Source organism: Henckelia pumila, chromosome 4 (genome assembly GCF_033568475.1).
Source record: "Henckelia pumila isolate YLH828 chromosome 4, ASM3356847v2, whole genome shotgun sequence".
Taxonomy (NCBI): Eukaryota; Viridiplantae; Streptophyta; class Magnoliopsida; order Lamiales; family Gesneriaceae; genus Henckelia; species Henckelia pumila.
Window position 1 is genome coordinate 186,420,326 of NC_133123.1, and position 12,067 is coordinate 186,432,392.

The 12,067-nt window shown below is 37.7% G+C and overlaps 1 non-coding gene across 1 annotated transcript; it reads right to left on the reverse strand.

The window, feature by feature from the left end:
• Window positions 1–10,371: 10,371 nt before the first annotated feature.
• Window positions 10,372–10,457, reverse strand: TRNAY-GUA (transfer RNA tyrosine (anticodon GUA)). Its single transcript is given in 2 exon segments — window positions 10,372–10,407; window positions 10,421–10,457. It is a non-coding gene; the product is annotated as a tRNA-Tyr (tRNA).
• Between the last annotated feature and the right edge of the window lie 1,610 nt (window positions 10,458–12,067).

Here is a 12,067-nt window from a genome sequence, read left to right on the forward strand (position 1 = left end):
TGGTTCTCGAGTTTCCCTTAAAAATCACATACTTGCATCAATACTTGTTCTAGCATGAGGAACTCGTATTTTTTTAATTGATTGAGATCTTGTTATGTGTCTTATGCTTTATGTTTTCTTATGCATTCATCTTGAGCCAACTTTGATTTCAGCGGGCAGAACAACCCTTTTTGTTTAGACGTTTTGGGGGCTATACTGTGAGTGGCCTGGGTGTAGAGGTTCATCTAGAGTCAGTATACTCCTTATAGTCGCACCAAAGTCTAGGGAAGTGGGATACGTAGCACCACCTTGATTGGGAGAGTCGGTGAGTAGTTACGTGATCTCATCCTCGGGATCCCAAAAGCACAACAGCAATCCCTTGTTTATCAGAATTGATATCCCTATTTTAAAGACATGCATATTATCCGTTGATTTGATTATGTTGTCTTGAAATCATGTTGTTATTATATTACACGTATTTCTTGTTATGTTGCTTTTACTAGGAATATCATTCTCACCGGAGTTATCCGGCTGTTGCTTTGTTTTGTATGTGTACTTGGCAACAGGAGGGGCATGACCAAGTCAGCGAAGACCTGGTTAGCAACAAGAGGGAGAGCTGGTAGTGGGACTCGGTTTAGAAGTCGTGTCAGCATGTCTACCTAGTCTATGTTAGGACATGTTTAGATCTCGAACTTCGTTGTTTATGTTGTACCAATTATGCGAGCTTTATGGTTGCATGTTCTAGCCTTGTGCGTAGTTTATCAACTCCAGAATTTCATGTATTAATCGGAGAATTTGTGATTGTAATGCATGATTTTATTTTGAATGTATTGGACTTAAGTTTCTAGCAAGTTTTCTGCTGTTTTTGCTTCAGAACTGTCACCGCTCTATCGGTGAGATTTAACCGATCGAGCGGAGGTCTTTTGCTGAGTTTCTGTTTTGTAGTTTTGGTGGCCGCTCGATTGGTTGGATCTTACTGATCGAGCGGAGCTGGATGTTTTCTCGGGCAGTATCTTTTCTAAGTTGCTCGCTCGATCGGTTAGATCTTACCGATCGAGCGAGGAACTATTTCAAAAAAAAAAAAAATTGCTTTGCTTTTAGTCTTGGATCTTGAATGCTTAATTATTTTTTAATCCGAGATTAGTTGTTTAGAACCGAGGTCTCACATTAAGTGGTATCAGAGAGTTAAGATTCTTGGTTGAACTAGAGTGAGCGGGATAGTTCGAGTCCGCATGTATTGGCTCCTCGCATGTGTTTGAGTTATTTAAATTTTTTATTTAATTCCATGCGAGTATGCTTTATTAATTGAGAAGTATTTGAATTACATGATTTTGTGATTTAATTTATAAAGCATGAACTACTTGAGATATAACTATTTTTGTTATCGACGAGTATCCGGTATTCCAAGAGGTTGTAAGGGCACCGAATTGTAGCGATTGAAATATCTTGTGTCCTAACATTTGATTATCAGATGGGTCCTCTTCGAGTGATAAACAAAAACCCACAGCCAGTTATTCCCACAACTGAGCAAGCTAGTACTGAAGTTGATCAGTTGGATGCTACAACGACGCCTATGGAAACCTTGCTGAAGAGGTTCCAGTCATTTAATCAACCGTTGTTGATGGGTACTGAGAATCCAGTTGACTGTGAGAGTTGGTTGGAAGACATTGATCGGTTGTTCGATTCCATTGATTACACAGATGACCGCCGAACCAGGTTAGTCATTCATCAGCTTCGTGGTGTTCCTAAGAACTGGTGGATCACGACCAAGAGATCCATGGAGAACCGAGGTACAGTTGTTAATTGGTCTCTTTTAAAAACTGACTTTTATAAGCGGTTTTTCCCTGTTTCGTACCGAAAGGACAAGGGAGCAGAGTTTTCCAGCGGCAAGGGAATCTGAACATTGAGTAGTACGTAGCCAAGTTTGATAGCTTGTTGCGTTTTGCACCGCACATTGCCGACAGTGAAGAAGCCAAAGCCGATCCGTTCATCAACGGCTTGAATTCCGACATTTTCACGTTGGTAAACACTACTAGACCTGATAACTTTGCGGATGCCATGAATCACGCAAAGGGAGCTGAAGCGGGTTTGTGGAGACAGCGAGGAAATCAGATGGTACCTCAGCAGCAGAGACAGTCTCAGAATCAACCGTCTCAGTATCAGAATCAGCCACCTCAGTATCAGAACCAACATCAGAGGTATGAAGGTGGAAGCAGTGGGGGAAACAGAAGGGATCAGTACAATGCAAGAAGGAAACAGTTCAAGAGGCAGGGGAACAGTTCTTCTAGTTCTAGTGGTTCCAAGCAGTTCGGTTCAGGACAGAGTTCTGGATCATCATCCTTGTATTGCAGCAAGTGTGGAGGTAGACACTCACCAGATCAGTGTGTAGGAGTCTTTGGTAACTGCAACACCTGTCAGCAACCGGGACACTTTTCTAAGGTGTGCCCTCAGCGTAGTAGAGATCGAGATCAGAGTGGGAGTTCATCTAGACCTACAGCTCAGCCTGAGAGACAGTCTTCTGTAGTTCACTCTTTCCAGCCTTAGCAGCAGAACAGGCAGGGAGGTAACCTAGTGCGAACCAGCCTCCGAGACAGCAGGCTCGAGTCTTTGCTTTGACAGAGGTTCAGGCTCAGGCAGCACCTGACGATGTTATAGCAGGTAACTGTTCGATTTTCGGTTATTCTGCTCATGTTTTGATAGATACAGGTGCTTCCCATTCGTTTATCTCTGAGAAATTTGTGTTATTGCATGATTTGCCTACTGAGTTGTTGCCTACTGTAGTAGCTGTTACTTCACCTTTGGGTGGAGGAATTATTTCTGTTAGATTAGTCAGGAACTGTGAACTTTGTTTTGAGGGAAATTTGTTAGAGTTCGACTGTATTGTACTTGGACTGTCAGATTTTGATTGTATTGTCGGTATAGATGCTTTAACCAAGTACAGGGCAACAGTCGATTGTTTTTTGAAGGTTGTCAGATTCAGACCTGAAATAGAAGACGAGTTGAAATTCTTTGGTAAAGGTTCTCGATCTAGAATTCCTTTGATTTCATTGTTATATATGACTCGTTTGTTACAGAGAGGTGCCGAGGGATTTTTGGTCTATGCAGTTGATGTACTGAAATCTAGCCCTGAATTGGTTGATATACCATTGGTTAGAGATTTTGCTGATGTGTTTCCGAAATATGTTCCTAGATTGCCACCTATTCGAGAGATCGAATTCAGCATTGATTTGGTGTTAGGTACTCAACCTATTTCCAAAGCTCCGTATCATATGGCACCAGTTGAATTGAGAGAGTTGAAAGAACAACTTGAGGATTTGATTGCCAAGGGATACATCAGACCTAGTGTACCGCCTTGGGGTGCTCCTGTTCTATTTGTTCGGAAGAAGAATGGTTCTATGAGGCTCTGTATTGACTACCGCCAACTGAATCAGGCTACATTCAAGAACAGGTATCCTTTACCCCGAATAGATGACCTTTTTGATCAGCTGCAGGGTTCTTCTGTCTATTCGAAGATTGATATGAGGTCAGGTTATCACCAGCTGAGAGTGCGAGAGGAAGATGTTCCTAAGACCGCATTCAGAACGAGGTATGGTCATTTTGAGTTTATAGTCATGTCGTTCGGTTTGACTAACACTCCAGCGGTTTTCATGGGTTTGATGAATCGTATCTTTTAGCGCTATTAAATGAGTTTTTCATTATCTTCATCGATGATATTCTTATCTATTCGAAGAACCGTACTGACCATGTAGAGCACTTGAGAATTGTCTTGCAGATGTTGCGAGTTGAGCAGTTGTTTGCCAAGCTGTCTAAGTGTGAATTCTGGTTAGATCGAGTTGTCTTTATCGGTCACATTATTTCTGGAGATGGGATTTCTGTCGATCCCAGCAAGATTGAAGCGGTTATGAATTGGCCTAGACCGACATCAGTACCTGAGATCCGAAGCTTTATGGGTTTAGTTGGTTATTATCGCCGATTTATCGAGGGATTCTCTTCTATTGCCAAGCCAATTACCCAGCTGACACAGAAGAATGCGCCTTTTATCTGTACTGCAGATTTTGAGGCTAGCTTTGTTGATCTGAAGAGGAGACTGAACAGTGCTCTGATTCTTTCTATTTTGAAAGATACTGGAGGTTTCACAGTCCATTGTGATGCTTCTAACCGAGGCTTAGGTTGTGTTCTTATGCAGCATAAGCATGTGATAGCGTATGCATCGAGGCAGCTGAAACCGCACGAGACTCGTTATCCGGTTCATGATCTTGAACTAGCTGCGATTGTTTTTGCTCTGAAGATCTGGCGTCACTATCTTTATAGTGAGTCTTTTGAGATCTTTTCTGACCAAAAGAGCCTTAAGTATTTATTTTCACAGGCAGAGCTGAATATGAGATAGAGAAGATGGTTAGATTTGTTGAAGGATTTCGACTGCGAAATCAAGTATTATCCAGGAAAGTCGAATGCAGTTGCGGATGCCTTGAGCCGAAAGCTTTGTTCTTTATCTCTTTCTACTATTGGTGTTTCTCAGTTGATCGATGATTGTTGCACTTCTGGTTTAGAGTTTGAAACAAGTAGGGAGACTATCAGAGTGTTTGCTATTCAAGCCGAGCCGGAGTTGTTTATTGCGATCAAAGAAGCACAGAAGTCTGATCCGAGCATTCAGGTTTCAGTAGAGAAAGTCAGATCTGGGCATCAGTCCGAATTCTAGGTTAGAGATGACGTTTTGTTTGTGAATAACCGTATTGTTGTGCCTGATATTTCGGAGTTGAGACAACGTATTCTCCGAGAGGCTCATTACAGTCGGTTCAGTGTTCATCCTGGAGGTCGTAAGATGTACAACGATCTGAAGAACCAGTTCTGGTGGAAGAAAATGAAGAGCGACTTTGCGAGGTTTGTATCTCGATGTTTGAACTATCAGCAAGTAAAAGCAGAGAGGAAGCGACCGGGTGGTCTATTGCACAGTCAATCTGTTCCTGAATGGAAATGGAATCACATTTATTTGGATTTCGTAACGAAACGCGATCTGTTCGAGGATGCGATGCTATTTGGGTAGTGATCGACCGATTGACGAAGTCTTCTTGTTTTATTCGTACAGGATGACGTATCATCACGATCAGATGGCTGAGTTATATGTTAGCAATGTTGTGAGACTGCATGGTATGCCGAAGTCGATCGTTTCAGACCGAGACCCTAGATTTACTTCACACTTTTGGCATAGTCTCCAGGAGGCACTTAGTACTCGATTGCATCTGAGTACAGCTTATCATCCACAGACCGATGGACAGTCAGAGCGGACTATCCAGACGTTAGAGGATATGCTGCGAGTGGTAGTGCTAGACTTTGGCACTAGTTGGCAAGATTTTTTGCCTCTTGTCGAGTTTTCTTACAACAACAGCTTCCAAGCGAGTATCGGTATGATGCCTTTTGAGGCTTTGTATGGTAAGAAGTGCCGATCTCCGTTGTTTTGGGACGATTTGTCCGAGTCACCTGATTTGGGACCGGATATGCTTAGAGATATGACAGAACAAGTTAAGATCATTCAGTTGAGAATGAAGTCAGCTTAGGATAGACATGCAAAGTATGCGAATGTCAGACGTAGACCTCCGAGTTTTGAGCAGGGAGACCATGTATTCCTTAAGATTTCTCCTTTCAGAGGTACTGTCAGATTTGGGAAGAGAAGGAAGTTATCTCCGAGATTCATCGGACCGTACGAGATTCTCGAGAAAATAGGAGATCTTGCCTACAGACTTGCACTTTCTCCGTATTTATCTGGTATTCACGACGTTTTTCACGTCTCTATGCTGCGGAAGTATCATCCAGATCCTTCTCATATTATTCAGCCTGATGAAGCCGAGTTAGACGAGACTCTGAGCTACTTTGAGCGACCGATTCAGATCCTTGATCGGGAGGAGAAGCAACTCAGAACCAAGTTGATTTCGTTGGTGAAAGTGCAGTGGAGCCATCACGGAGTCAAGGAAGCAACTTGGGAGACAGAATCCAACATGAGACATCGTTTTCCTGAGTTATTTGGATGACGTGAGTTTTTTTTACTGTCTTTAGTTCTTTATTCTATCTTATGAGTCGTGATTCTTATTGATTTCGAGGACGAAATCTCTTCTTAGAGGGGGAGAATTGTAACGCTCCAATTTTATCTTAATTGAGCCTATTTGAGATAATCAGAGTTTCCAAAGTTAAAGAGCCGAATTTTTATTGATCGGGGTCTATTTTGCAAAATTTGGATTTTTCAAGGACTAAAACGCAAATAATGGATTTTATATATTATCTACTCCTTTCTTGACTTGTCTAAGTCACCATCTTCTTCCTCCTTGCACGCCATCTCCATTAGAGGCGCCCCAAAGTTCCTTCGAGCTTCCAAATTTTAATCTGAGCTCGATCCGTCCGTTGGAAATTATTTCTGAAGGCATTTTAGCGATCACTGCAGCGAGAGATTCGTTATATCGTAAGTTTTTCTACGATCAGATACATTCTATTTTTCGGATGTTGTTAGAATCGTTCGAGATTCGAGTATGTTGTTCTTGGCAGAGTTCTGATCGTTTATTATATGTCGGTTTTGAAATAGAGCAACGTTCGAAATTGTTATGATTTTTGAAAGCCGTTTTCGAAAATGAGGTTTTGAGATTTGTTGGAGTTGCCTTGTTATTGTTGTATTAGCATTGATACGAGTTGATATCGATATTGAACTGCTGTATGCATTTCTGATTTGTTCAGTTTATAGCAGTTATGCCGCCGGTTTGAGTTTTTGGAGATTTGAACCGTTTTGAGTTGTTGATATTTGGCTTGTGAATTGATCGTCGTTGTTGATCATCTTTTTGTATCTGAACAGTTTCGTTTGGAGTTGTCAAGCCCGGAGTTAACAGCTGTTGATCGTCAAGAGTTGGACGAAGATCGGTAAAGAGATTACCTTGAGCCGTTGTTGTTGTTGTTGGATTGTTTAGTTTTTTATTAACCTTTTATTGCAGCGTTTCCAGAGTTGGAGCTACTGTATTAAAAGGAAAAAGCAGTCATCGTTAGCGGGATAGCATACTCGGGACAGTTGGTTCTCGAGTTTCCCTTAAAAATCACATACTTGCATCAATACTTGTTCTAGCATGAGAAACTCGTATTTTGTTGATTGATTTAGCTCTTGTTATGTGTCTTATGTTTTATGTTTTCTTATGCATTCATCTTAAGTCAACTTTGATTTCAGCGGGCAGAACAGCCCTTTTTGTTTTGACATTTTGGGGGCTATAGTGTGAGTGTCCTTGGTATAGAGGTTCACCTAGAGTCAGCATACTCCTTATAGTCGCACCAAAGTCTAGGGGAGTGGGATACGTAGTACCACCTCGATTGGGAGAGTCGGTGAGTAGTTACGTGATCTCATCCTCAGGATCCCAAAAGCACAGCAGCAATCCCTTGTTTATCAAAATTGATATCCCTATTTTAAAGACATGCATATCATCCGTTGATTAGATTATGTTGTCTTGAAAGCATGTTGTTAATATATTACATGTATTGCTTGTTATGTTGCTTTTACTGAGAATATCATTCTCACCGGAGTTATCCGGTTGTTACTTTGTTTTGTATGTGTACTTGGCAACAGGAGGGGCAGGACCAAGTCAGTGAAGACCTGGTTAGCAACAAGAGGGAGAGCTAGTAGTGGGACTTGGTTTAGAAGTCGTGTCAGCATGTCTACCTAGTCTATGTTAGGACATGTTTAGATCTCAAACTTCGTTGTTTATGTTGTATCAATTATGCGAGCTTTATGATTGCATGTACTAGCCTTGTGCGTAGTTGATCAACTCCAGAACTTCATGTATTAATCGGGGAATTTGTGATTGTAATGCATGATTGTCTTGTGAATGTATTGGACTTAAGTTTCTAGCAAGTTTTCTGTTGTTTTAGCTTCAGAACTGTCACCGCTCGATCGGTGAGATTTAACCGATCGAGCGGAGGTTTTTTGCTGAGTTTCTGTTTTGCAGTTTTGGTGGCCGCTCGATCGTTTGGATCTTACCGATCGAGCGGAGCTGGATGTTTTCTCGGGCAGTAACTTTTGCTAAGTTGCTCAATCTATCGGTTAGATCTTACCGATCGAGCGAGACACTATTTCAAAAAAAAAAAAAATTGCTTTGCTTTTAGTCTTGGATCTTGAATGCTTAATTATTGTTTAATCCGAGATTAGTTGTTTAGAACCGAGGTCTCACACACAAGCTATCCTCAAGTCATCCTAGTTGCTACCATGTGAACTACATATCATCCATGGTAGCTCTAAATCACCATCCAAATCGACACAACAAACACCAAGTGTTCAAACCAAAATATGTATATAAATTCTGGAAATTTGAATCGAACCATAAGCCCACAAAATCTGAAAATTCGATCACATATCATGAAGGAAAAAATCTGGAAATGGTTCGAACACAATGCTATATACAAATTCTGAAAATTTCAAACACCACAAGCCAAGGGGAAGACTGGAAAAACTCGAACCAAGACATGTACGTTCTAAACCAAGAATTCGAACCCATGCTATGAAGATGACCTGGAAAATTCGAACCAAACATGCCATGAAGAATTCTGGAAAATAATCGAACACATGCTTATGAAAAATTGTGGACACTTTCGAATTCATGCTTAAGATAAAAACTCTGAAATTTCGAACATCTAGCCATGAAAAATCTGGAAATGCTCGAACCAACATGCTAGGAACAACCAATCTAAAATTTCGAACAACAAGGCATGAAGAAATCTGGAATTGCTCGAACCAACATGCTAGGAAAACCAAATCTTGAAATTTCGAACCACAAGACATGAAGAAACCTGGACATGGAAAACCAAATCTTGAAATTTCGAACCACAAGACATGAAGAAACCTGGACATTCGAACTCATGCTTATAATAACAACAAATCAATTGCAAACATCAATCTATAAATCGTAGCAGCAAATCAAACCAAGCAAATGCAAGGACTTTATGAAAATATTTCGAAGAGAAGGACAAAGAAATTCTTGAATCAAAAGCATGAAATGCAAGCACAGAAACTATAATAATCCACATGGTGAAGAAAGAAGCCCATTATCCTTGCCTATGCTAGAAAAGAGAAAAAAAATCGAACAGGACAAGGCTTGCCTCGGTCGATTCAAACTGGGAAATAGTGTTGCTCGAATGAGCTAAAAAATCGAGCTGGAAATGAGCTCGAGAACCTCGACCAGCTAGCCTAGGGACGATTTTCCGGAGAAGAGATGAAGATTAAAGGGTTTAATGAAGAAGAAATTGAGAAGCCGATGCCTTCCTTGAAGAACAGGGCAAACACGGCTGTGTGTGTGTTGTGTGTGTTTAGCATGAAATGAGTGATAGTTTGGGGCTAGGATTTAATCTAAGTTTAAGGATAAGGTTGAGTGTGAGTATAGATGTATGTATAGGTGTAAGCATATAAAATGTGAGTGTGTGAGTGCAATGGAAAAAGTGTTACTCACCTTTAAAAGTGTTACTCAAACTAGCAGCTTAGAGATATGAATTAAATTGTACTAAATAAAACACAAGCTTGAAAAATCCAAGAATTAAACACTTTAAATATTTCGATATCACGACAACGAGTAAAATATTTAACTATCAAGCAGAGCGATTTAAAATAATTTAAACAAACTAGACTAACGTTTAAAAGCAATTTAAATAAATACACAAGCGAAAATAAAAATCTTTAAAATGATTTGGACAATTAAAAAAGATTTAAATAAATAAGCTAGACATTTAAAATAATTTAAAATAACTAACCGCTAAACTAAGGCTATTTAAAATAAATAAGTTGGACACTAGAAAATATTTAAACAAATAAAATACACAGTTAAAATCATTTAAAGAATAAACTAAACAATTAAAATCATTTAAAAAAATAAACTAAACAATTAAAATCATTTAAAAAAATAAACTAAACAATTAATTAAAATCATTTAAATATGCAAGCTTAAACCTTTAAAATATTAAAACAATTTAAATTGCAAAATAAAATCATTTCGACAAATAAACTTAAACAATTAAAAACATTAATTAAATTGTTAGTAAAAAAAATCATTTGAACAAATAATAAAATATTTTATTAGCACATAATTTCAAATAAATAATTTAAATCAATTAAAGATAAAAATAATAATTATAATATTTATTAAATTAATGCATGTAATTTAGTAAATTGTTTTTTAGACATCCATTGTCGAGACTTTCATAAACCGTTCTCAAAAAATTTTACGAGAAATCATATACAAGTCATTGCATTATGTAATATACGAAGTTAGAAAAATATGATAGGTAATATCGAATATTTGTTAAGATAATTTATATTTGTATTTGTACTTAATTAGGGCCAATTGTATCTAAATTTTGTTTTTAGAAAAATAAAATAAAAATTCCGACCTGCCGGATTCGAACCAGCGACCTAAGGATTGCTATTTTACAACTACAGTCCTCCGCTCTACCAACTGAGCTAAGGTCGGTATTGATTACAGGCTGGTTTTTGATATATATAAATATAACAAATAGGGAAAAAATTAACGTAATTCTCAGTTTCTCACTGGAAAACAGAAAACCAGTATAAATAATAAAAAACCCATAACGTGCACGAAAACACCTAAAGTAGAAAAATATTTAAATACACGGTCACTTGAGCACCTTTTCAAAAAGATAAAATATATTTTTTTAATATTTGTGTAAATAAGAATAAAAAAAATTACGTTGTTTTAAATTTTGAAAGAGAAATTACAACTCAAATCTAAATAACACAATGTATTCTTTTCAAAAAATAAAACATTATCTTTGACTCAAAAAAAAAAAAAGAAAAAAGAAGACCATTATCCCGCTAATAAAACTACTAAAAAAATCCATTTTAAAAAAATATATATATCGATCCAAGTAGGTGTTTAATTAGAAACAAAACTAAACCCAAGTTAAAATGTAAAGTCAAAGGAAACGGTATGATTTGGATCCATTTTCAATCAGTCGCGGTCTGCATTGATTTTAAAATAATTCAAACGGCAAAAAATTGATTTCACTCAAGTTTTGGCTAAAATAAACCAAACCGATTACATTAATAGAAAAATTATGCAGTAAAATTTGTAAATTAGTAATTTATATTGATATAGAAATATTATATTTTCGAAAAAAGGATTGACCTCGAAGGGGACCCCATTCCACCTGAGTCAGAAGCTCATTGGCTTATGCGGAGGTTAAATCGAGGGATATGCACGAGCGGCAGGGACCTGAAGGAGGGAGCAACATGGTCCAACTCCTAGAGCATACCCCACAATATTTCAGCAGGAAATATGTAGAAATATTATATTTTGATTTTTATAATCTCTTATTGGTGAGACAAGTCCAATTACTTTGATAATTAATTATTACATATTCCAACTCAAATAAACATAACCACGACCCTCATAAATGTAATGACAAGCTAGCTGTTGTTGCAATTTATAATGCTCTTTGTGGCTCATGAGAAAGATAGCATGTGGGCAAGTATTTATGCTTGTCTGAACAATTCAAAGTTATTAAGATTTTTTTAAAAAAATTTCTCTCTAAGAGCTGAATTTTACCATTCGTTCTGTTTTATTTAATTTATAATACATTAATTTTTTTAATAATAATACTTATTTATATCAATAAAATTATTTTAATAAAACTATGAATTAGTGTATATGAAATCATCAAGATTATAATATTCTAATTACGATTGTTGCCCATGCAAAACAAAATCACGAAGGTTATGATTTATACAAAGTATAGACTTATATTTTATGATTTTTCTTATTAGCATGGTAGATTATATAAATTTATCGAGTGTGCAACGAGATGTAGCAACTATCAATGGCGGAACTAGGATCTCAACTCTACCCGAGCTGCAATATTCACTAACATTATTCGTCTAAATTTTGAAAATGTTTATACTATTTTTCGGTCTTGTTTTCTAAGTTGATCATCTCTTTGAGTTGTGCTAAATTTCATTTGTCTCAAAAATTAGGTCATTGAGCTCATGCATGGTTGTTGCAATGGTCACGACTTACAATTACTGCCATTTTAATTGTCACATCATTTCACAAAACGGTGCGAT